Source organism: Stylophora pistillata, chromosome 9, assembly GCF_964205215.1.
Source record: "Stylophora pistillata chromosome 9, jaStyPist1.2, whole genome shotgun sequence".
Lineage (NCBI taxonomy): Eukaryota > Metazoa > Cnidaria > Anthozoa > Scleractinia > Pocilloporidae > Stylophora > Stylophora pistillata.
In genome coordinates this window covers 10,948,767-10,975,200 of record NC_142527.1, presented here as the reverse complement: position 1 = coordinate 10,975,200, position 26,434 = coordinate 10,948,767, and the positions used below count along the sequence as shown (strand labels likewise).

Sequence of the window (26,434 nt, the reverse complement as noted above, 5' to 3'; positions counted from 1 at the left end):
AAGAACCACACTTCGCCTTCCAAAAGCCAGATTTTCAGTCGATTATTTTGTATAGCACATAGTTAAATAACAGGTTACTTTTGACCTATTTTTAATCTTGTTAGAAGAAGGTCGGATAAATTCAATTACGTTGAGTAAACAAATGATCAAGAATTGCTCAAATTGCTGTCAAATTATGTATTGATGTTGTTTTTCAAGATTTAGTAGTTTTTATCGGGCCAAGTGTTTTCAGTTCGTGGTGCGACGCATTTGGACGAAATTCAGCTTTTGTCCATTTTCTCGAAAATAAATCGATATTCAGCCAAACGAAGTAGACAGTGCTTTGTTTCACCATAAGGCCTACCTAACTTGAGAATATGAGCCGAATCGATTTTTCGGCTGTTGCCACTATATTTTGAAAATGTTCGATTTTTGACCAAATTTCCTCTTTTATTACATCCATTTGGAAATCACTGGTGGTCCCTGTAATCTGATTGGCTCTAACTGGTGCGACTTATTCCCAATCGCACCATTTTTTGCTCTAAATCGCATCTTTTTTCCAGCCAATGAGGAATTTACACTTAAAACAAACAACCAATCAGATTTCAAGGCTTGTTTAAAGTGACCAATCAAATTGCAGGAAAATGAAAAACAAAAGGGTATCATCTGGCAAATTTTGCAACTTTTGTTTCCAACTTTTGTTTCCAAAACTACTATTTTCCCCCCCAAAACTGGACGAGTTTAATTTCTTCCAGTTTTTGAATGATGACAATGAGATTCTTCAGCCTGAAGACCAACATGCCAGGGGCTTTCCTACTTTTTGTCTACATTTTGGTGAATATTTTGACGATTTTGTACCTTCTCAAGCTCAAAATCCGCGCGATCCCGAGTCCACCGAGTCAACAACAAACGAAGAAAATCAAAAGCCACTATAAGAGTTGGATGTTGCAAGATTTCCCATCATTTCAAGCGATGAAATACATGAGCTTAAGTCTGTCACTTCCAATAAAAATACGTCCTGCTCCACAAAACAATGGATGAATGTTTTCAGAAGCTGGCGTCAATGCCGCCATCTTGAATACGTCTTCATCGAAACAATGGCGCCTGAAGAACTTGACAAAGTCCTGAGTAAGTTTTACGCCGAAGCAAAAAAAAAAGGACGGAGATGATTACGAGCCAGAATCCCTTAAAATCATGCAGAGTGCCATAGAAAGATATCTAAAGGAGAAGAACTATCCATTGATCGAGAGATCCAGTGCGATCGAGAGAATTTCACTCCTCACGAGAAATCCTCAATGCGAACGCAATTTCCCTGCGTCAACCAGGAAAGGGAAAGAGACCCAACAAAGCTCAGCCAATCACATCTGAAGAAGAGTCAGCCCTGTGGGAAAAAGGTCAGTTGGGTGATTTTAATGGAAAGGTCTTGACCAATGTCAACTTTAAAAATTTGACGGAACAACTTGGATTTCGTGGTCGCCAAGAACACTACGATGCGTACGTGGAAGACGTAATTATAAGACAGCGAGAAGATGGAACTGAAGTTGTTGAGTTCAGAGAAGGTCCCACTAAAACATGGAGCGGTGGTCTTACCATATGCATCAGGCGAAGAACAACACCACAAGCAATGTTCAGCACCGATGGCGGAAAAAGCGATCCAGTGCGGCTATTCGATTCAAGCTTTGGTTGTCCAAGCGACCCGAAGGAATGAAGAACACAGGGCCACTCTATCTAAGCATCATAAATCGTCCTAAATCAGGAGATGTTTGGTGTACCAAAGTTCGAATGGGAAAAAACACCATCGGCAATTTAATGAAATCTATGGCCTCCTGTCTCAGGACGAATAAGAAGCTGACGAACCACAGCATGAGGAGAACATTGGTATCAAAACTGAAGAATTCAGGTCAACCGCGCAATATCATCTGTGAAATAACAGGCCATGTATGTGAATCTTCGTTAGACGACTACGATGAAATAGACGAGAATCACAGGAAAGAACTGTCTCACATTATCAGTGGATATAAAGACGTGTCAAACGAAAATCAAGCAAACGAAGTCACCCGCCAAAACACTGCAAATCAATCATCAAATCAAGAGATTGCACTCCAACATAAACGAACACCTCTGCTTCCTATTTATCACTTCCAACAACAAGGCCAAATGTATCAGGCCACGAGTTCTAATCCTGGTTTTCAACCAGCTGAATTTTCAGGATTTCAACCACGTTTTCCATTGCAGTCTCCGCAGTACCGCCATCCTCGGAGACCCAGGGGCTGTGGGTCGATTTCAAGTTAAGGCGTGAAGAGCCCCTGGGGACATTGTCTTACAAGACAAGTTCCAAACGGTCGCAGTCGTTCTGCCATCTGATTGGTGCCAGAAAATCTTTGTGCTTTTCTGCCCAATCAGAGTGAAGTGTGCTTTAGAGTCCTTTCGTGTGTTTTAACTCGGACATATACTACTTGCTCAGCTGCTCGCTATGTTTGTTTGGACCGTGCGACGGAGATTTGCTTGAGGCGAAAAGTTTCAGTCTCGGCACACCATGTAAGAGAAATCGATCAGATTGTCAGCGAAAATCTTACCGGAAATTATACTGAGCACTTTTGCACGTATCACTAGAGAACGTGTTTTAAAGTTTGCGAGGTTTGTGTACAACACGATGGTTGCAGTCATTGATATGTCGCTTTAAACGTTAAACGAGATTTAAGCTTAAATCTTTCTAGAATTTTTGCATAATTTGCTGTGACTGAAACTTTGCCAATCCCGTGAAGTTATTTCGTCGCACGGGCCACGCAGGTATGTCGAGCAACTGGTACTTCGCAACTTTCTGTGCGTGCTAAAATCTAATCTCATCTTCGCTTGAAAAAAAAGAAAAGCTAAGCGTGGAAACTTTTGCTTATTAGATGTGGGTAGATGACCCTGTACTTCTAAGCTGACATTTGCAATAAAGCAAACCCGCCCTTCCCATCCAATATTTCTTGGTCTTTGGTTTTGTTTTTCCCACCAAAAACAGCATCGGATCGATTTCCAATGATCAAAGGTATAATAATAATAATAATAATAATAATAATAATAATAATAATAATAATAATAATATTAAAATTTATAGTGCGCAAATTCCATAAAATGTTCAAATGCGCATTACAAGATTAAAAATTACCATTAAAATAGACTTACAATAATTTTAAGAAACAATTAAAAGTAAACTTAGAATGGCTAAAAAAGCTATAAAAATGCACTACGAAAAAGGTGAGTCTTAAGTTTAGCTTTAAAAATATTTACTGTTCCTGCGCTCCTAATATCCAGCGGTAGTTCGTTCCATAGTTTCGGAGCAGCACAGGTAAAGGAACGGTCCCCCAGTGTAGCTTTCGATTTAAATGATGGATGGCTAAGTAAAAGCTTATCGCTGGAATTTTTTAAATTATATTTGGAGGGGGGTCTAAGGGAAATAAGAGAGGATAGATAAGAAGGGGTAGGAAGAAGGTATTTAACTTGGTCTTGAACAATCGACAGGAGAGGTGAAATGACAATGACCAAGGGACTAGAAGAGAATCCGTGACCTTCCTAGCTCAAGAATTTCAACACTCTAGAAAGCAGTTGAAAGATTAAACTCTTTCCAAACCCCTTCGGTAACTGCCCGAAAACATCTCTCCTTCCCACGATGTTCTCGTTAATAAGTTTTTGTTCAGATTTTAATTAGCTAACCGGAAACACAGCTAAGCTTTCTCTTAGCACTTGCTGGATGTCGTCCACGAACTTAACGTTCTCTGCAACCTTGGCCGTATTGTGAACGACTTTACCACTAAGATTAGATTTTGGCGCGCACAGAAAGCGGAAAGCTACGTAGGCGAAAGCGCCAGTTGCTCGACACACCTGCGTGGCCCGTGCGACGAAATAACTTCACGGGATTGGCAAAGTTTCAGTCACAGCAAATTATGCAAAAATTCTAGACGTTTAAAGCGACATATCAATGACTGCAACCATCGTGTTGTATACAAACCTCTCAAACTTTAAAACACGTTCTCTAGTGATACCTGCGAAAGTATTCAGTATAATTTCCGGTAAGATTTTCGCTGACAATCTGATCGATTTCTCTTACATTGTGTGCCGGGAGGCCCGAGACTGAAACTTTTCACCTCAAGGAAATCTCCGTCGCACGGTCCAAACAAACATAGCGAGCAACTGAGCTGGTAGTATATGTCCGTGTTAAAGCACACGAAAGGACTCTAAAGCACACTTCACTCTGATTGGGCAGAAAAACACAAAGATTTTCTGGCACCAATCAGATGGCAGAACGACTGCGACCGTTTGGAACTTGTCTTAGAAGACAATGTCCCCAGGGGCTCTTTATGCCCTAACTTGAAATCGACTCAGCCCCTGGGTCTCCGAGGATGCAGTACCGCATGGAGGCCTTCAGTTGCATGTGCTGCTCCCGTTCCATCGCAGAATAATTACACAGGCTATACCTTCAATTTCTTCTCCAGAGACAGCCAGAATTCTCCACCCCAACCACATAAGAAACGAAGGGCTTACATCATTGAGTCAGACGACGAGGATTGAACTTTAACGCTTCACCATTTTTCTGAGTTATTGAGGACTTCTCGAATTTCTTGAATGAAACTTGTCTTTCCTTTGATACGCTTGACTGAGTTTTTGACACATGACGTCAGTGTTTCTGTTTTGCATACAAATTAAGATGTAAATGCATCTCTGTTTCCGCGTTTTATTTAAAAACCGGCTCAGCACTGAATCAATAAAATATTTGAATTGACCAAGTTCTGCATTTGGGCGATTTCAAAATGGATGTAATAAAGTGGTAATTGAACCTCGTGTCGTGCAATTTTGGTCTGAAATCATACTTGTGATTTCAAATTGAACTCGCGCTGCGCGCTCGTTCGATTTTGAAATCACGCGTATGATTTCAGCCCAAATTGCACTCCACTCAGTTCAATTACCATTATAAATCAGGCTCGACTGTATAATATTTGGATAGCGATTATGCTCTTTTAACTACGTCTTAAGTTCTTTGTACGATAATGCTGTGAAAATTGATGTAGTTAACGGAATAAGAAATTGGTGAACTCTATCCGCTTGAACAATTTTGATATGTAAAATTATTCATTATCTAATTCGAGCCTCCTTGGCATCTTATGTCTATAGAATGTTGTGATGATACTCAGTTCAGCCATATCAGGGTGAAGCAGTGGTAATTTTGTATACTTGTTTAGAAGAAGCCTTTTACCTTAGTTCAATGGCTCCCTTTCTTGATTTGAACAAATCCTGTCATTTGATGGCATTCTTTCCTCAAACCAGTCATTTTTGTAAGGGTTGGGATTCGACTGATGAATATTTCCAAACTCATGGTCAGTTTTAGTCAACTGATGTCGATGTCTAGAAAATCTTGTGAGAACTTGTTCCGACTCATTTTTTTACTTGTCAAAATTGCTGTTTAATTCTTCAAGTAGTTACCTTCGGTCTGTAGCTCTGCAATAACTACTCCTAAACGAGTGTGTTAAAGATAGCAAAGTCTGTCTTTCATTGCGTTGAAAACCGGGATCATGTTTTGGAAGACTTCGGTTCATTCCTCAGGGGAGTGGGACGGGAAAAATTCTGAGTTCCTGAGAGGGATCGAACCAGCTCTCCAAAATGGTTGGATGCTCGGCTGTTAAAATCTGTTTGGAACTTGTGACAAGTTAGGTAAATAGTATTGTAGGCCGCAAACTTATGCAGAACACTGTAGTAGGTAGCTGTAAACAGTTGTAATATGTGACATGTGAACTACTAATTAAATTTAGTTTGTTACCTTTACTTACAAGAGTAATATTATTTACAAGAATAAAATGTTAACGATCTTAGAAGATGTAAAACTTCGTAGTGGTTAACTTTTAAAAGAGGTTTATGTTCCCCTAATTTTTCTTACCAAAAATTTTCGAGGTAACATTTGTTGCTGTTGCAGTTTTGAATTTATTCCAGATCAAGGAGACGTAATTTTCAAAATGTATGATATTTAAAGTACCAGTTGAAATACTGGAAAAAGAATTTGTCTGAGTGGGTTGTTAAATTAATTAGGGTCCTATCAAGGTTTCATTAAATACCTAATAACTGTGAAGAACTTGAAATATAGAATAATCGCTTAGTAGGGTAGAAATTTATGAAAGTCGTAAGTGTAAACTCAAAAGGAAGAGAGATTCTTGCGGAAAGAGATAATGTACACGGTCAACACCGTTTAGTCTATTAAACCACATTTTAGCTCATTACCTCTTTATCATATTCACACGTCACTGCTATATTTAGATTATTAGGCAGTAGCTCAGCGCAAATTATAAAGCGTACATAATTGCGCGGTTGCACAGCTCTGTGTAGTAGTCATTTCTATTTATACAAATTCATTCGTCAGAATTTCTTATTAGTGTTCTAGACCCAAAGCGGAATAAATTGATCCGAACAAATAGCTCTTCTCCGTCAGAAACGATACAGTTTCAGGATTCTGCTCGGCAACGATCCGTTTTTTGGGCTCAGCAAAATGTCTCCGATGTACGCCGTACAAATCTTTCGTGAGTATATCATTCAAACGTGCTGCGTTCATATCGAAATCAGCATGTTCAGAAAGCATTAGACTTTTAGCGATAGGTTTGTACAAGACTTCTTTAGGGTTCGAAGTTGTAACTTACCACCTGGGTGTTAAATTCGCGTAGCGCGAGTAACAGCGATTTTTGATCTCTATATGGTGAAATTTCGGACGAAAATCGATGATAGTTTTTTGGCACGTACCAACCTTGCGTTATTATTGACGATGGTTTTAATGGTAAAGCCTATAACGCAGCTCACAAACACACACAAAAAAGTCGATGATTAATGAATACTAGCGATTTTGTTGAAAAAAGAGCGAAATCAAGGGAAAGGAACGTTGTAATCCATTCTCAGGTTCCAACACGTACAGGAAATCCCGTGAATGTGAGTGCACTCTGTGATCTAAGGGCACAAGTGAATTGAACCAGATAATTCCTGGAGTGCGTGTGTGATACGGAAAGCAATAGAGGTTTTCCGCTGACGTCATTTATCCCGTAGCAACCATGTTGGCCGCCATCTTGAAGGTCAGGTCTTCCAGTGTTAACAAGCGATTCTGACCATGTCTGCGAAAAAAACTTAATTTTCAACGCTCGATCCGCTCGATAAAGAGAAATATTTGCAAAAAATAGCTTGTATAGACAACATTGATCCGTTTGAGATCGCAAATAAGGAATGATCGTCAAATGTTAGCGATTTTCTACCGATAACTTACGTGGACCTCGTGAACTATCTAGTCCTAAATTCACTGGACGAAAAAATTAGGATGTATATGAAGACAGTTTAAAAGAAATTTCGTCTCTTTAGATTTTGCAGACGAAATTTTAGGCCATGAGTTCTAGCCAAAACGTACTTTGTATTGCTTCCCAATAATGCTAGCTGAGTGGCTGCAAATCCTTTAGAAGATCAATCGTAAGTTTAAAGTGCTTTGACAACCTACAATCCAAAAATGTTTGATGGTTTTACTCCCTCGAAATGGGTATATTTTCAACTGAACTGGGTTTCCTTGATACGGCGACGTTAACTCATATAGTGATTTTTCTCATTGCTTTACCACATGGTTGGCTCTTGAAACAATGATTTCTTTTGTTCAAAGGTTGGAAAAATTTGATGGAGCATCAAGAGAAATCTGAGTATTAATGTTTGTAGACCAGATACATCACTATAAGTGATGAGTCAGCTCTAGGAAATCACTCAGGGAAAAAATCCTTGCCAAAATGAATCGCCAACCCCTTCCCCAAAGAACAAAATAGTTGGACCCTTAGAGTAATTACCTAGAAAAATAGGTATACACTACACTCATGTGTGTCACATTAAGAGCAGCCCTTTGCAACAGCTCAAGGAGCACTTCTAGTCGGTTCTTTTTTTTTGGCAGCCTGTGTGTTGTCTCTAAGAAAACACTGGGTTACAACACCATTTGCTGGTGCCCAAATTACACAGTCCCTAAAAAAATAGAAGTCACACTCATCAATACTGCTCCCAATAACAATAATAATTAATCCACTCCCAATAATTAAATTTTTCAGTAAAGTACACAATCAGTGCATTGATATTTATGGGATATGCAAGGAAACACAACCCCAAATAGAAAACAAAATAGGTGATATTCTGGTACAAAAAATTCTGCCCTGAAAATGAAATAAACCAGATACAAGAGGGGCAGGGCTCACTCCCTGCCAAAGGTATATAATTTTTTAATTCCAATATGCATTGACTTGTATAGAAGTCCCCACCAAACTGCAATGCAATGTGCTTCCATGGGTATATGCTCCAATTAGCTAGTAATTTCAAGGTTTATCTATCTCAATTAACCTTAAAAGTCAAACTATTCTGGTTTCCCATACTAGAAAGTTAAATTTCGGGAAAGCCACAAATGAAACATTACTCACTTCCGAACACCAGAGAAGCACTGACTGGCAAAATGTGCCATTTTGCCAGCTGCCAACCTTCGATGTGCCATCGAGAAAGCTTTCAGTGCTTCGATGGGTATGCTCTGATGTACTGGTTATTTCAATGTTTACATCTATCTCAAACAACCTTAAAAGTCAAACTTACTCCAGAGAAACAGTTTGCATGCAAACTATTCTGGTTTACAATACTAGAAACTACAATTTCAGGAAAGCCACAAATAAAACATTACTCACTTTGAACAACAGATAAGCACTGATTGGCAAGACTTATCATTGAGAAAGCCTTCAGTGCTTTAATAAGGACTACTTAGGATTTCAATTTGCGTCTTTTAGACAAAAGATCGAGCGCTTTTTCTCCTTAATGGACGATAACATACATACGTACGTATCATCGTCCTAAACCAGATGAGCCCATGATATATCAGCGGCATCTTTTATGAGTATCCGCAGGTTATAATCTGACTTCCGCTTATTCTTTTCGAAACGAATTCACAGTGTACTCATGAATTATGAAGTTTGCGTAGTGCGTTTGAGCCAGTTTCTGGCAGACTTGAACAGAAAAACAGGTCCTTTGTTGGACTGTAATGATATTTTGATCGAAGACGCTGTTAACGAAATGTTTGGCGGGTTCGTAAGCTGTCGGCCTGGTTTCGGTCGATCTGATTGCGTGGCAACACCTTGGAAATCCTACACATCATCGATCTAAACCTCAGAGCTGCCTAGTGAGCAGAAGAACAATGACATCAGAATACTCGGGAAGGATAAGTATTAATTTTAGTTGCATTTGCGTTGAACTTATATGTACAGAAACTTCTCAAGTACGTAATCAGAAGTTTGTAAAATGATAAGCGCTCAAACTTGTCTTAAATAAATTGATGTACATATTTCACAGTTTTAAGATGATTGTGTGATGACAGTACACCGACTGTCAACCTTTGAATATTCAGCTTGATGCTCCTCCTAAATGTTAAGTATTTCAATTTGAACTTGTAGCCTATAACCTATGAATTATATGTGGGTCTATAAGTATCATCCACGAAATTCTTACAGGCAATTTTCATCATGACATTGAAGCACCACAATTTCAAGAACAAGGAAAAGTAAGTTACACAGACAAAAAGTGACGGAGAAATTCATTGTTTTGCAGGATGCGAATAGTTTTGAATTACACTCGTTCAGACCATTGCTACTATTTGTGTGGTTACTGCTGATGATCAAACTTGACTGTTTAGAAAATACATTGGTGTGGTTGGAATCTGCAACTACAATTATATTAATTTTATTAGTATATTGAATTTTAAGCTCATAAATGAACTCCTAAAATTCTGATCGAGAAAACACGATGAAAGTGATTTTTGGATACATTTTAATAACTTTGCAATTGTGTTATTGTTGCACTTATTGTTGCAAAACATGTGACCTTCTAATAGAAGGGTTAGACTTGCTATCCTTTAAAAAGTGCTTGATACATTTTGTAGAGCGAGTATAATGTGTGAAAGGCAGAAAAAATCACTTGCCCACTCATCAGGGGATTTTTATGACAGAAGAACGCAGTACCGTTGCTTATATACTATACTAATTAATATAATTGATTTGGTGCGAAAAGTGTCAAGTCAGCTGTTGCATAGGAGGGCTTTGTTTCTGTGTCGGCAGGAAGAGACGAGTTCGTTATGCTTGTGGAGTGTAGATAGGTCGAGTTGGCAGATGATCAGGAATTTCTCTTTAAGGCATAGGTTGCATCGTTTGCTTGAGCTGTTGTTGGGCAGGTGTGAAGATACAATGCGCCAGGTGATGGAATAGTCGATGTTGTTGTCTCTAAGTGTCCAGATGTGTTTACTGACCTCCCAATATATATTTTTGTTCTTTACATGACTAGCTGTACAGTGTATGTATAGATTTGCTTTTGTAGCAGGCAAACTTCTACACTTGTTGCATCTCCATTTCCGATTAGCGTTGATTGCCCATGCTGGAATTGTCACACATGTTGGCTGATACCAGCGTTTACACTGGCAACGCTTTACACATAGACTCTTTTTGTCATATGGCATTCTACACACAGTAGGTTGTTACTGCTTTTCTTTTGTTGATTGCATGATATGGTACCCGTCTTGACGTTCTTGAGAAAGGAACCATATCATTATGTGAGTCCAGCCAGTTGATGTAATGTTTGTGCATGTTATCTTGGTCATATGACTGCACTGTGGGGTCTAAGCCATAGCATAAATCTGTGGCAAATGCCAGTGCAAACAAACCACAGTCATTTGACTTTGTTTGCTTTTGCTCTCTTTTGTTAGAAAAAGTGACTGTAGAACAGTATACAACAGCATGCGACATGAATGATCAATGGCAACTGTGCTTACGTTTTGATATAAGCTGTCACACACCTTGACAGTTCTAGGACTAGTAGCTATTGTACTCAGGCAAACCCAGTGTGAAGAAATTCTTCAAATTCTTCTTGACGGGTTCCTTCTGCTAACTTTCTTTTTTCTTTTCGTGCCATGAGAAATTTCCAAGTGCATGACCCCATGCAACCTCTCTTTACCTAGCACATATTACTCAAGACCTAAAACTTATTCGTGGACAACGAAACACTCGTATTGAAGGGCTCGTAATGAGGGCTTGCTCTCACACTAGTCTAAGTTTGGAGCTGGTGCAGAACACTGTTATATTTTGAGAAGCCTGAAAACGTTCCTGTGATGTTCTCACACTTACAAGCATATGAGATATTATTGTTTCATTAAATCAATGCAGACGTGACCAGGAAACATATGTTACAATCATTTATTGTAATGTGGTATGTCAAGTTAGTTTTCACATGCTGTGCGACTTTTTATGCCGCGACTAAAACTCATGGCAAATTTAGCATAACAAAAGGTAACTAAACAGGTTTACAATGCAAAAATGCAGCTATCTTTCATGTATAGGGGTTCATTACTATTCCTACCATTCAGTAAAAGAAAAAAAAATAACACTTAATTTTAGTCACGTGCGTTATCGTCGTGGGGATGAATGAGCCAACGCTTGAGTGTCTTTGTTCAAAATTTGTGCAACATGCCCTGACATCCGTTCTCTGTTTTAGAATTTGAGGTCATTTTCCGCCTTTCTGTGTCTTAGGATTTGGGGTCTTCTTCCGCCGTTCCATGTTTTAGGATTTGGGGTCATTTTCCGCCATTCCACCACAAAAAAGTTGATCGTGAATAAAGAGTAGCAATTTTGTTGAAAAAAGATTGAAATCTAGTGAAAGGCACGTTATAAACAACTCCCTTAGGTTTCAACATGCACAGGAAATTGTGTGAATGCAAGTGCACTTCGTGATCTAAGGGCACAAGTGAATTGAACCAGATATTTTATGGAGTACGTATGTAATAAGGAGGCTTACATGTACTTTTCATTGATTGTCGAAAGTTGAACTTCTTTGCAGACAGTTTACCCTTCGATCAATAAATGCTGTGGTTTATCCCTGTACATTGAATTTGTGTACTGTATGTCTTGATCTAACATTTGTGGTGTAAAAGCCCGGCAAAGTTATGATCATTTTAATCAGGTACAGTTTGTTTCTGGCAAGTCAATACAGTTATACAGTAGTTTTAACTTAAACACCATGTTTTGTTGATGTTTTTTCTTATTTATTTAAATGTTCCAAAAAGCCCTGAGTGTAGTAATTTACTGACAATGTTTAATTGAATTGAAAAATAACTAACTTTTTCCTGAGTTTATGTTAAACTTTGTAAATATTCAAGATAGCAATTCCCATAATTCCCCTGACATCATCATCAATTGTTGTCTCCCATATTATAATAATGATATAATATACCGTTTATTTGCCACATTGCAGAATTAACTGAATTAAAGGGCTAAATTTACAATCAATAATTAGTTAAAACTACAAGAACAATAAAAATATCTTAATTAACTATTTACATGTTTGCATATTCACTATTGAAAGAGATAAAGGAACCTGAATGCTGGGTCCGGCAACGACTCCTATGAGCATAAACAATACTTCTGTTGTTGTCGAAGATCGAAGGTTGTAACTATGACCACTCGTTGCTGTTCTCGGTATAAGAAAGTTTATGGGGTGGGATTATTTAGACATCTTCTGAACATATTTACAGCAGAGCTGAGTTCGTCTTTCTTTCAGGCTGTCAAGGTTAGTAATATTAAGGGCATCTAAATAACTATGGCATGTGCATGGATAGATAATATGTAGAGCCCTCTTTTGAATTGATTCCAGCTTATTAGAAAGAAATTCAGGAATATCTTGCCAGGCTTGCATGCTGTATTCTAATATAAGTCTTATTGTTGTCAGGTAAGCCTTAAGAATTCCACCTCTATTAACACCAACTCTTTTTAGAATCCTTTGGGAATACAGGCGCTTCGAGGCTTTTTCGAAATGTAATCAATATGCTCACTCCACTTTAAATCATTAATGATGATAATACCGAGTAATTTATAAGTTGTCACATGTTCAACTGTGTTGTTACCTAGGACAATTGGTCTTGTAGTAAAATTATCATTTTGCATGAAGTTAATTAACATTTCTTTACACTTTTTCGGATTTAATTTCACATTGTGTTCTATGGAAAACTTGTGGATGTCATTGGCAGCTACATTTAGTAAGCTAATACCATTCCTTGGTAAAATTTCCAATGCTGTGGTATCATCAACGAATTTAATTCTCAAATGCCAGTCACGTAAAAGATTGTTGGTCATCACAGCGAACAAAATCACACCCAGTTTCGTCCCATGTGGGATACCTCCCCTGGGTGATTTCCAATCAGACAGAGAGTTCCCAATCCTTACAGCTTGCGATCTCTCAGTCAAGAAGGCCCTAATCCAGTTAATCAACACAGTATCTATATCAAAAGATGCTACCTCCCTGAGAAGAATGGAATGGTCAATCAAGTCAAAGCCCTTTGAGTAATAGCAAAGAACATTCTAACTCCACAGTTCCCGCTATCTGTTTCCTCGTGTATCTTCTGTAGGATATAAATCAAGGCGTCCGTGGTGGAGTGCCCCTCCCTTGCGTACTGGCGTGAGTCAAGTTTTTCCAAAATTTGCGCTACAAGTTTGCTGCGCGCAAACCCTTCCATGACTTTGGCAAGGGTGCAGGTCAGGGAGATAGGTCTCACATCCATTTGGATTTCTTGTGGCGGGGAAACCTTGGGCAGGAGGTTGATTATGGATTGCTTCAGTAGATCAGGTACATAGCCCTCCCTGAGTGAGCAGTTATAAATGTCCATCATTAGTGGGGCAAGTTCAGGTGCGAATTCTTTTCAGACCCTGTTAGGTGTCATGTCAGGGCCAATTGCTTTCCTGATATTCAGGCTTGATAAAGAGTCCTGCACCTCCCTGACATTCACTAGAAGGCCAGGGGGGGGACCTATTGATTGGTTACTTCGGTTGTTGGTTGTTATGAAAACATTTGTTCATCATGCACATAGATGTGATATTTTTGCTGCTTGTATTGTTTGCTACTGTTTGTTTTGTAGTTCAATATTCCTACCTTTATTCAATTTACCGAGCTTCTACTTCACTTCAAATAAAGCTCGCACATAACAGTTTATTTAGGGTCAGTATTTGCCTGCTAATGTCAAAATTTTAATTTAATGTTGAAGAGGGATCTTCCATAAAGTTTGGTACATGAACATGTTCGATTGCCACAGCAGTTAGTGTAGCTGGAAACAGTTTTTCAAGACATCTTTTTGACTGCATTCAAAGCACTTGAAAACCAACTTTCATTCTTTGCAGTTGAACCAATTTCTCTCATGTTGAACAAAAGATTGAAGTTTCAAATAGTGGCATGGCATGGTGATCACTATTATAATGGTAATGTTATGGGGAAATCTTGTTGAACTGAGTTTGGGGACAGTCTCCGAAATTCCTTGACATTATAACTTTCCTATAACCTCAAGATTTTGTTTTTGGGATAAGGCCTCACTGCTGAGTGAATTTGAATAAATTAAATCCTTTCAAAATTATGATGCCACTAAATTTACAGTTGATTTAGATGCCAAGACATGATACTGTTTATGAAAACAGTTGAAAACTGGGCACAATATTTTTACTCATAGGAAAAATTTTCAATATGTTCTTAGCCATTGTGCTCAATTTGAAACTATTTGTCTAATCAAGGAGAAACTACAGCACCACAAATTGAGAATATTTTCAATTACACTAATATTTTTTTTATGTTAATTTTGTAATATTAAGGCCTCAAAACAAGGAATTTATTCCTAATGCAAACTAACATACACACAAGATGGCGGTCTCCAAGCACATGGCCCCCAACTTGCAACGGGGTCCTAGAACCTAGGAAGTCTGGTAACGAACAACTAATCCAACAAATTTGAGCTTAAATCTGTTAATCTTAGAAAAGCCCCCATACAATTATTTAAAAAAAAAAACTCAACAAGAAATTCATCTTCTATCCAAAAATTTAGATCAGTTTTTCTTGACATTGAGACAATATACAGTGTAAAGTGTGGTGAAGAGGCTGCTGGAAAAGTATTCAACCCTTTGCTCTCATCAGTTTTTTGTTACATCTGTGGTGTAAAGCTGACAGTTGTCTTTCCTTTTGTACTAAAAACAATGCTATTTGCGGTAATTTGGTTAATTTCACATGCATGAACAAGACGAAACATTATTGCACTCATAATATTCAGTAAAACTTGATTTAGAGCTTTTTCTTTTTGTTTGATATCAAAAGATTAAATGTTTATGTAGTTTTAGTCATGACATAAGTCTTCCTTCTTTTGCAGTCTTCTTCACAGTTCAGCATGCTGCATGTAATCGTAAGTGATATTTTCACATTGATTGATTGTTATGAAGTTCATGCATTGGTTACTGTTAAACCAAGTGAAGGATACCCCTCAGGATTACATGAGTGAATTTTTATTTGAACTTGTTAGTTGTTCCAGGAATGCAATATTAAATTGATTATTTGAATATTGATAGCCATTATATATATTTGTTTTGAAAAGGCATATCGATCATTGTTCAAATCATCAGAAGTTGATTTCTGATGTGAACAATGATATGCACCTTTTCAAAACCAGTAATTGGCTTTTGGGGTTCAATATTCAAATAACAAATTCATTATTGAACTCTTGAAGTGACTAGTGTGTTCATGCAGTATCCAAATATCAATTCATAAAATTAATTTATTCTTGAAGGGTACAATTCACTTGGTTTGACTGTTATTTTATCAACACCAAAGGAAATGATACAATGTAAATATCCTCATGAATGTAAGATCTTGCTATTGCAGCTATTGAAGTTTGACTCTTTTTTTTTTTTTTTGCAGCATGTGCCTCTCCACAAGTCATAAATGGAAGTTCTGGGCTTTTTACAAGCTTTAATTTTCCCAGCGAGACAGCTGCAGACTCAACTTGTTTCTGGAATATCACAGTACCAGCAGGATTTGTGTTGAAAATAACTTTCCACAGGTTTTCACTGTCACCAGGTGACTCACATACCGACTGTAGGGATGCACAAGGGGCCCGCCTTTTCATCTCAAATGTTGCATCAACTGAACAGTCAAGAGACTTTTTTGAGCTCTGTGGACAGTCTATTCCTGATCCTGTGTACACTTCCACAAACTCCATTCAAGTGAGATTGAAGACAGTAATTCAGCATGGAGTTGTTGGATTTAATGCATCTTATGAGGCTATCACACCTGATGTGTGTAAGTTTTGGTGTATTAGCCATTTTTTTCTTTTTAGAAACAATTTTTGTGATATTTAGACGCCTACCATTTTTTAGTTGGGAACTGATTTTGGAATTTTGTGTTCAAGGGATTTTGGAATTTTCCGTTCAAGCAGCAGAAAACTATCAAGGAGGGAGACATAATATACTCAACTTGAATAACTTTTTGAAGTACAGCTCCCTCCTCTTTCTAGAAACCTCTTACTGGTTGCTGCTAATCCACTACAGATGTACATGAACACTCAAGCATGCATATTCTCCATTCTGTTCTGTATACATTTTGTATGGTGCTGACAAGGAGAATTTGTTTAACAATCAAGAGCTTCTTTAGTTGGTGATCATTTCCTTTATTGTTGTTAACTTAATGTACTGTATGCTTCAGGAGTGATATTGTAAGGGGAAACTAGATCCTTAAGCCACTCTTAGATGTGCATTGTGTAGGGGTTTAACTAAAAATCTGGGATCCTCTCTAGTATTTAAGTGTGCATGGTTGATTTGTTTTGAGCTACGTGTAATACTAAATAAATGTGTTTTTGGTCAATTCTTGTCTTCCAGTGTGCCCAGGGATGGCCAACTTGACTGATGCATCAGGTGTTATTACCTCTCCATTCTATCCCAGATTTTATCCAAATGACCAGAACTGCATTTGGGAAATTATTGCAAGTGACGGAAGGCGTCTCAAGCTTGAAATTGAGAAGACTATGGACATTCCAAATTGTCGCTCATGTATTTGTGATTATTTGGATATCCAGTTTGGTTTTGACAGTACTGGAAATCCAAGTGGAAAAAACTGTGGCTCACTCACGACAGCTTTAACATATTATTCACTTCAGGATCGCCTCAGGGTGCAGTTCTCTTCAGATGGTAGTTCTGAATTCCAGAATAGGGGTTTCAGAGCAGTTTACACCCAACTGGATACCAATCCTAGATGTAAGTGTCAGGAATGGACTTACTTGCATCGGGATAGAAATTAAGTATCCATTACCTTTAACTTAGTTACTTGTGTCCATCTGTAGAATCATAAGTCTGAGATTGATGTTTTCACCTGTTTTTTTTTTCCACTCCTTTTGTATAGAGTACTTTAATCCTTGTTACAAATTTGTATGAAACATTTTACCTAGTGCTTTGTAAATCTTGATAATTTACCATTTTGACTGTTTTCCTGTTGTGTGTTCTCTCATGGAACTCCTCAATATATTCCAGATTGTCCCAAAGCTGCAGTCCCGTTCACGGCTTCAAATGGAAAGTTCAGCAGTCCTGGTTACCCCCAAGATGTCCCTCCTGGTCTAGATGCGGCTAATAATCAGGCCTGTACCTGGAAAATCACTGTAACTGCTGGGAAACGTGTTAAGTTGAATTTTACTTCTCTCAGTTTTGGTCAATGTTCTACTCTATGCAGCCCCAGTGAAGAGAAGACTCAATGTACACATCTGGACATCTATGATGGTGACTCTAAGAACTCTTCTAAATTGAGGCGTTTCTGTCCTGGCTCTGCTATGGAAGTGACAGTGTCAGGTGGTAACCAAGTGTTTATGGAGTTTGAATCTGGCTTTTCCAATAATCGTGGCACTGGTTTTGAAGTACAATACTCTGAGACTTTAGATGACCCATCTCCAACAATTGCTACACCAGCAACCAGTAATTATCACTTTTACTTGATTTTTATTTTGTTTCTCGCACTCCAAACAAGGCCTAGGCTATGCATCCACCATTAGTTCATGATAAAGGTGTCATTGTATTTACTGTGCTTAGCGGTCCAGCATCTGAATACCTCAATAGATACATGCACATCAATACATCACGAAGTGATAGGGGAGTTATGTTCCACTCTGCGAAAGAAGTAACGCTGGAAAAATCAACTTTGGGAACTCATATTGGAAATATAGTCAGTTATACTCACGCAGCACGTACAAACTATTTTTCACTCTCCCTACAGGAACAACAGCTGAGTTTAAAATCTTGCGAGAATTGATATCACACACTCGCACATAAAAATATAATTGGGTTGCCTCTGACTAGTTTGGCGTTAAGGCAGCTCTGAGAAGATACGCGATACTTTGTTGAATGCTCTAGTAAAAAATGAGCTAAGAATTCCATATAGTTACAAAAAGAAATGTTGCAGCTCAGGGAACTTTCTCTGCTCTCCTTTTTTGCTCAGATGACCTCGAACTTGTTAGCATTTGGAATGAACTGTGTCTGATCCTTAAGTAATTAACGTGTTCACATGTCCGTTCTTTGTATTTGTTACATTTGCCTCCCTGACTCTAGTGACAAGTGATCGTAAGTACTTATAGTCTTTCTACATTTTAATCAAAAAATTTGGTCTGTGTTTAAGTGGACAGGAATTCTTCTTATTATTAGGGATATGGCAACACAAGGGTTATAAGTTTGAAACACATTTTCAATTTTTATATCACTGGAATTCTTTCGTCTGTAGTAAGAAACCTTAAGATTGATTAAAATTCTTGAAGGGTACAGTTCACTTGGTTTGACTGTTATTTTATCAACACCAAAGGAAATGATACAATGTAAATATCCTCATGAATGTAAGATCTTGCTATTGCAGCTATTGAAGTTTGACTCTTTTTTTTTTTTTGCAGCATGTGCCTCTCCACAAGTCATAAATGGAAGTTCTGGGCTTTTTACAAGCTTTAATTTTCCCAGCGAGACAGCTGCAGACTCAACTTGTTTCTGGAATATCACAGTACCAGCAGGATTTGTGTTGAAAATAACTTTCCACAGGTTTTCACTGTCACCAGGTGACTTAGATACTGACTGTAGGGATGCACAAGGGGCCCGTCTTTTCATCTCAAATGTTGCATCAACTGAACAGTCAAGAGACTTTTTTGAGCTCTGTGGACAGTCTATTCCTGATCCTGTGTACACTTCCACAAACTCCTTTCAAGTGAGATTGAAGACAGTAATTCAGCATGGAGTTGTTGGATTTAATGCATCTTATGAGGCTATCACACCTGATGTGTGTAAGTTTTGGTGTATTAGCCATTTTTTTCTTTTTAGAAACAATTTTTGTGATATTTAGACGCCTACCATTTTTTAGTTGGGAACTGATTTTGGAATTTTGTGTTCAAGGGATTTTGGAATTTTCCGTTCAAGCAGCAGAAAACTATCAAGGAGGGAGACATAATATACTCAACTTGAATAACTTTTTGAAGTACAGCTCCCTCCTCTTTCTAGAAACCTCTTACTGATTGCTGCTAATCCACTACAGATGTACATGAACACTCAAGCATGCATATTCTCCATTCTGTTCTGTATACATTTTGTACGGTGCTGACAAGGAGAATTTGTTTAACAATCAAGAGCTTCTTTAGTTGGTGATCATTTCCTTTATTGTTGTTAACTTAATGTACTGTATGCTTCAGGAGTGATATTGTAAGGGGAAGGTAGATCCTCAAGCCACTCTTAGATGTGCATTGTGTAGGGGTTAAACTAAAAATCTGGGATCCTCTCTAGTATTTAAGTGTGCATGCTTGATTTGTTTTGAGCTATGTGTAGTACTAATGTGTTTTTGGTCAATTCTTGTCTCCCAGTGTGCCCGGCGATGGCCAACTTGACTGATGCATCAGGTGTTATTACCTCTCCATTCTATCCCAGATTTTATCCAAATGACCAGAACTGCATTTGGGAAATTATTGCAAGCGACGGAAAGCGTCTCAAGCTTGAAATTGAGAAGACTATGGACATTCCAAATTGTCGCTCATGCAGTTGTGATTATTTGGATATCCAGTATGGTTTTGACAGTACTGGAAATCCAAGTGGAAAAAACTGTGGCTCACTCACGACAGCTTTAACATATTATTCACTTCAGGATCGCCTCAGGGTGCAGTTCTCTTCAGATGGTAGATCTGAATTACAAAATAAAGGTTTCAGAGCAGTTTACACCCAACTGGATATCAACCCTAGATGTAAGTGTCAGGAATGGACTTACTTGTATCGGGATAGAAATTACAGTGAAACGAACTCAACCGGGGCCACCCAACGTTTTTTAGCCAATTACAAGACAAGTATGGAACAAAAGAATGGGAGTTCGTTCCCAGCGGTCAAATTAAACTGCTCGTTTGACTGGAGTCGATGTGAAGACATGCGAAAGCTTCTAGTTTTTTTACGGTGAAATAAATATGTTGTTTATTTCGTTTACGGTAAAAGCGAATAAATATTTACCTAATAGCGGCCGGTAATTTTGAAGACTGAACAGCCTCAACGTACGTAAGTAACAAATAATGCTGGGTAAACCAATGAAATTTATTTTTCGAAACACGGTCTGGAATGTCGGAGACAAGAACTTGTCTAATTTACCGAGTATTGCTGCCGGGAATTTTGAAGACTGAACGAACTCAACGTAAATTTACCAAATTACGGCTGAGTAAACTTTTATAACAAAAATTTTTCGAAATAGGGTATGGAGTTTTGAAGGAGAAAGCTCGTATAACTTACCGAATTTGGGGCCGGGAAGTTTGAAGACTGAAAGGACTCAGACTTACTAAATTACGAACGAGTTAACTTCTAAAATATATATTTCGAAACACGGTCTGGAATGTCGAGGATGAAAGCTTATATAATTTACGGAATAATGCGGCTGGGAATATTGAAGACCAAACGGACTCAATACAAATGTATTTGCGGAATTGACACGGCCTGAGATTTTGAAGACGAAACGGTTTTACCTCAAATCAGTAAATGTTTGAAATACTTCCCGACTTTCAAACTACAACGCAAACGGAATCAACCACCGGTAATACATGCAAAAGCTAAATTTGAAATTTTCTTTGTCCTTGTGATTGGTTACTAAAATTCCCGGTAAATTTGTAGATACGGCCGTTTTTCAATGATATTTTAAAAATATACTTGTGTTGAGCCGGTTTCGCCTTGAGGTTTAGCCGGCCGTAATTTGATATATTTATTTACATTGATCGAGCCCGTTTCGTGTTCAAAATTCGCGGCCGGAATATTCAGTAAATTACATAAGCTCTCGCCTTCGGCATTCCGGGCCGTGTTTCGGAAAATATATTGTATAAAGTGAGTCGGCCACAATTTGGTAAATTTAACTTTAGTCAGTTTAGTCTTCGAAATTACCGGCCGCCATTCGGTAAATATTTATTCACCTTTACCGTAATAGAAATGAAAAATATTTTTTTTTTTGCTTTAAAAAAACTATAAGCTTTCGCATACCTTCACATCTGATCTAGTCAAACGAACAGTGAAATTTGACCCTTATAGTGATTGATCCGCTGATGAACGAACTTCAATTTGTTTTGTTCTAAACTCGTCTTGTAATTTGCTAAAAAACGTTGGGTGGCCCCGGTTGAGTTCGTGTCACTGTAAGTATCCATTACCTTTAACTTAGTTACTTGTGTCCATCTGTAGAATCATAAGTCTGAGATTGATGTTTTTACCTGTTCTTTTCCACTCCTTTTGTATGGAGTACTTTAATCCTTGTTACAAATTTTGAATAAAACATTTTTCCTAGTGCTTAGTAAATCTTGATAATTTACCATTTTGACTGTTTTCCTGTTGTGTGTTCTCTCATGGAACTCCTCAATATATTTCAGATTGTCCCAAAGCTGCAGTCCCGTTCACGGCTTCAAATGGAAAGTTCAGCAGTCCTGGTTACCCCCAAGATGTCCCTCCTGGTCTAGATGCGGCTAATAATCAGGCCTGTACCTGGAAAATCACTGTAACTGCTGGGAAACGTGTTAAGTTGAATTTTACTTCTCTCAGTTTTGGTCAATGTTCTACTCTATGCAGCCCCAGTGAAGAGAAGACTCAATGTACACATCTGGACATCTATGATGGTGACTCTAAGAACTCTTCTAAATTGAGGCGTTTCTGTCCTGGCTCTGCTATGGAAGTGACAGTGTCAGGTGGCAACCAAGTGTTTGTGGAGTTTGAATCTGGCTTTTCCAATGATCGTGGCACTGGTTTTGAATTACAATACTCTGAGACTTTAGATGACCCATCACCAAAAACCAGTAATTATCACTTTTACTTGATTTTTATTTTGTTTCTCGCACTCCAAATAAGGCCTAGGCTATGCATCCACCATTAGTTCATGATAAAGGTGTCATTGTATTTACTGTACTTAGCGGTCCAGCATCTGAATACCTCAATAGATACATGCACATCAATACGTCACGAAGTGATAGGGGAGTTATGTTCCACTCTGCCAAAGAAGTAACGCTGGAAGAATCAACCAATCTTTTCCACACCAGTCCAACATAATTCTCTTACACTCACATGGGCGTTTTTAATTTTTACAGTTTGTCCAAAGGTAGCAATTCCTCTCTCAGGTAGTGGGAAAATAAGCAGCACAAACTACCCAAAGAGTAACTACACTGCGTCCAGGAATTGTACCTGGAAAATTACCGCCCCAGCTGGCAAGACTGTAATGTTTGTGTTTACTGACTTCGCCTTAAGTGAGTGTTCAGCCAAACCTTGTTCGGATTCTTGTTCTTATGTGGAGCTTTATGATGGTGGGTCAACAAGTTCTTCTCCGCGGGGGCGATTTTGTCAGGGGTCGTCATGGAACAAGCCTCAATTCTCGACTGGGAACCAACTGTTTGTGATGTTTCATCCTGGACAAACAGTTGATCGTGGATTTAAGGCGGAATATTCAGTGTCATCTCTCACTACAACATCACCACCTGAAACAGAAACAAAACCAACAGGGGAGACCGCAACCACCGGTATATCGAAAACGACTGGTGCATCAACAACGACTGGTGGTAGGTACCCAATAAAATTATCTTTGAATATCCTGTTTCAATCCTTTATGAGAAATTTTATCCCCACTGACCATCGTTTCTCATAACTTTTCTTGCTTCTCAATCGCTGGAGTCATCCATTGGGTTTTCCTGTTAAATGATTAATATGTTCAATGATTAATATGGTGGGTCAACAAGTTCTCCTTCGCAAAGGCGATTCTGTTGGGGGTCGCCTCGGAATGAGCCTCAGCTCTCGACTGGAAGCCAAATGTTTATGATGGGACATCCTGGACAAACAGTTGATCACCACCTTCAGCAGAAACAAAAGCGATAGGTGAATCGTAGCGACAACTGAATTACCATTGAAGTACCTTGTGAATTTTCTAAGTGTGGAATACTCAAAATTAATCAATGCTATTTTGTTAGGAGATAGATTAAACTTTTACGACCGACTTGACTCCTAATCGCTGAAGGCATCGTTTGTACTTTTTTCCCTTTTATTGACTGGTTCCAATCAAAAGACAACTTGTTAGTCTGTTAAAGATAGTAAATACTTTTAAAAATAGTTAACAAGTATTCACCGGATTAGAGGTGACTCCGTAGTGGTGGATATTTAATGTGCCGCGCAGTTGCGAGGTAATTATCTACCTCTTTCGCTTCACTGTTTTCGTGTTTAATGTTTTTCAAAATACCTAAATATCGTCGGAAATTAAACTCCTGATGCACCATGTTGTCTCATCGGCTTCTCAGAGGGGAATATTACTTATTATTCACTTCCGAATGCGAACTAGCCAATCAGCACGCACGAAAGCTAGGTACTTTTCACTTGTCTGGTGTATACTAATGAATTAAATGGAGAAAGAATCGATAAAAGGGGATGAAAAGCAGTTAGCTTTTAAAGCAAATGTGAGTTATTTGAATAAAAGAGCTGATCTTATTCTTTTGACCCATGAAAGGAAATTCATGTCGATGAAGAGGCTGAGAATCAGTTATTCGAAATATTTTAGTGGCGCGTGAAATGGGTAATGAATTATTGTGGTCTCTGAGGGTTGACAGATTACATAATTGATTGAAATCATTAGCTGATCATAATCTTTTCACCTTATCAGTCAATCATAATCGAGCGCTATCATCAAAGGAACTCTTATCGGCAGGCGTCGTCCTGGCAATGGTAGTGGGTGTTATTATTCTGGTCATCGTCCTTGGGGCTTTGTGCTATCTTTGTCCCAGCTGTCGTCGTCACTGCTGTCATTGTCATTGCCGCCATTTTGCTTGTAACTAGGGCTCCAAAGTTACCCCCCAAAGCGCAAGGTATTTTGGGTAATGTGAAAAAGGAGAATACAGTGGAATGTTGCTGAGCAATTAGAGTAATACATGCACTGGCGCTTGTTCCGTTTGATCTTCACTACGAAAATTAAGCGTTTAGCAGTAAATTGCCCAACACCATGACAATAGACGACATCGCACTGAAAAGGACTGACAAGACAATGGATAGAAATGACTGGAATCCGAGGTGTCCTTGAGAGAGCGAACGTCTAAAGTTGCAGAGCGTGACGAACCCGCTAACCAAAGGTTTCAACTTGGTATATCCAACGAAATTGCAGCATTTCCTGACGAAAGCGATCTCCATGCTGAACGTCGAGTGTTTAAAGGCCCATTAAATGGGCATACGTGCCCACTAGGATGAAAAAAAGCCAGAAAAAAGCACGATAAATGTGGAGCTGTAGATTGCGTGGCCATGCATAATCATCTTCTAACATGCATAATCATCTTGCATGCATACCGTCACGCGCGCTTAATTAAGTTCCCGAAAAACTTCAGCTGGCATAAAAATCTGAACGCTATTGTAGAATAAAATCGTCTACAACCTAGATGATGATAGAAATTTTGCAGTGAAACCACGCAATGATCTAACAGCTCGCTGTACATCCTGCTCAATCTCGTGGTTTCACTTCAATTTGGAACTTCGTTGACGTCATCTCTATGATCACTAAGGTTACAGACAACGGAAACTCGTGGTCAGGAAGAAGATCGTGCGGGCATCTGTTGTATACTCAACTCAGTGAATCCTGATCTTTTACTTTTTTAGACAAAAAAAGCCCAACGGTGTTGAAGGATGGGAGAATTTAAATCCCACCAACTGGTTGCAGCTGCTTCTGTCATTGGTATGTTGTCCATCCCTCATGTTTTAAAACGTCCTCGTTTCCCAAAGAGGACCTGTATCATTTCCTCGCTTTCAAGTAGAGTTCTTTAGATTTTCATTTTCTTTAAGTCTTTTAAACCTGTTGTCTGGGGCAACTGCGGTTTTGGCTTACGTGAACAACTACAGAGGCTCCAAAACCGCGCAGTCTGTAGTTCATTGTAAGCAAGCAATGACGACGATACGGACTAGCTGTTCCAAAAACTCGGCTGGCGAAAACTTAGGCCCGGTTCAGACGTCCTGCTTTTGCCGTGCCAAACTCAGTTAATTACAATTAGGCTCGACTTTGGAAAGAAACACAACTCTGCTTCAGAAATCGGGCTAGAGTCGTACGAAATTAGGATTTATTGAAGAAAAATAACCATTTCTTCTCGAAACTGTCCGTGAGAACGCAACCATTAGCATAATTTAGGAATTCTTTTCTTGGTTCGGCGGAGGCGCGACGTTTCAATCGCTGTCGCACTGGAGTCGTGTAGCAGGGCAGAGCTTGTCGAATTTAATTGCTCGCCGAACTTTATTAAAAGTTAATTCAGGCGCGTTGCCTTTGTCGTGCCTCGTCAGGAACCCAACGTCTGAACTGGGTCTTTGTCATCAAAGGCAATTGGGCACCTCTGTTATGATGCACAAAACTTTATATGCATCGACCCTGAATATCTAAAATCTCGATTTATATCACGAAATCATATTACTTCGTACCGACTAAGGAATTTAACGGAATAAATTGGATTTTCCACAACCTCATGCTAACTATTTGAAGGGAATCTTTCCTTGTAGTGGTGCTATGTTGTGGACCAGCCTTTCGCACGAAGTTCGATCAACAGCTTCCCTAAGCGAATTTAAAAGTACCTGTAAAATACGTCATCATAACTTTTAAAGTATTTTTATGCTAGAAAATCTAAACATCACAATTTTAGCAGAACTTACAGTTTAAAAGACAAGAAAAGGACACTAGTCGTTGGTGGTTTCTTGTACGCCCTCTGTCAAATGAAAAAGGAATACTGCTTTTAGAATACTAATGACCTTCCATAGAAAGTAACCAACGGAAATTTGCATATGTGCTTAACGGCACGTGCTCGATAACATGCGGGCGCTTTCCATTTGACCAAAATTTTCGAGATTCCCGGTCTGAAATCGAATGGAGCGGGATAAGTTCAAGGATAACTTTTCGAAAATTTAGGAATACGTTGTGGTTGTGCCCTCTTGGTTGTGGTCGGACGCGTTCCGTTGGACGAGCGAAAATTTCAACATTTTGAATCGGTGATTTTTGTTGAATGGAAACGAAACAGGAGTTCGAATCTCCTTGTGCCGTGAATACACGGCATTCTAGAAATATTTCGTACTCTTAGATTATGCTG

General features: G+C 38.7%; 2 long non-coding RNA genes and 2 pseudogenes across 3 annotated transcripts in view; 2 read left to right on the top strand and 2 right to left on the bottom strand.

The window, feature by feature from the left end:
- Positions 1-26,434, top strand: part of LOC148723270 (cubilin-like) — a 168,360-nt pseudogene that overhangs the window by 135,731 nt on the left and 6,195 nt on the right. The window contains exons 10-13 of the transcript XR_015991758.1: positions 17,361-17,795; positions 19,709-20,083; positions 21,728-22,147; positions 22,436-22,900. The product of XR_015991758.1 is annotated as a cubilin-like (transcript). The remainder of the gene's footprint in view (positions 1-17,360; positions 17,796-19,708; positions 20,084-21,727; positions 22,148-22,435; positions 22,901-26,434) is intronic.
- Positions 803-4,533, top strand: LOC148723273 (zinc finger MYM-type protein 3-like; annotated as a pseudogene).
- On the bottom strand, positions 5,714-8,836 carry LOC148723272 (uncharacterized). Its single transcript, XR_015991763.1, has 2 exons — positions 7,815-8,836; positions 5,714-7,106 (listed from the first exon to the last, which is right to left on the bottom strand). It is a non-coding gene; the product is annotated as an uncharacterized LOC148723272 (long non-coding RNA).
- Positions 22,460-24,974, bottom strand: LOC148723271 (uncharacterized). Its single transcript, XR_015991764.1, has 2 exons — positions 23,981-24,974; positions 22,460-23,189 (listed from the first exon to the last, which is right to left on the bottom strand). It is a non-coding gene; the product is annotated as an uncharacterized LOC148723271 (long non-coding RNA).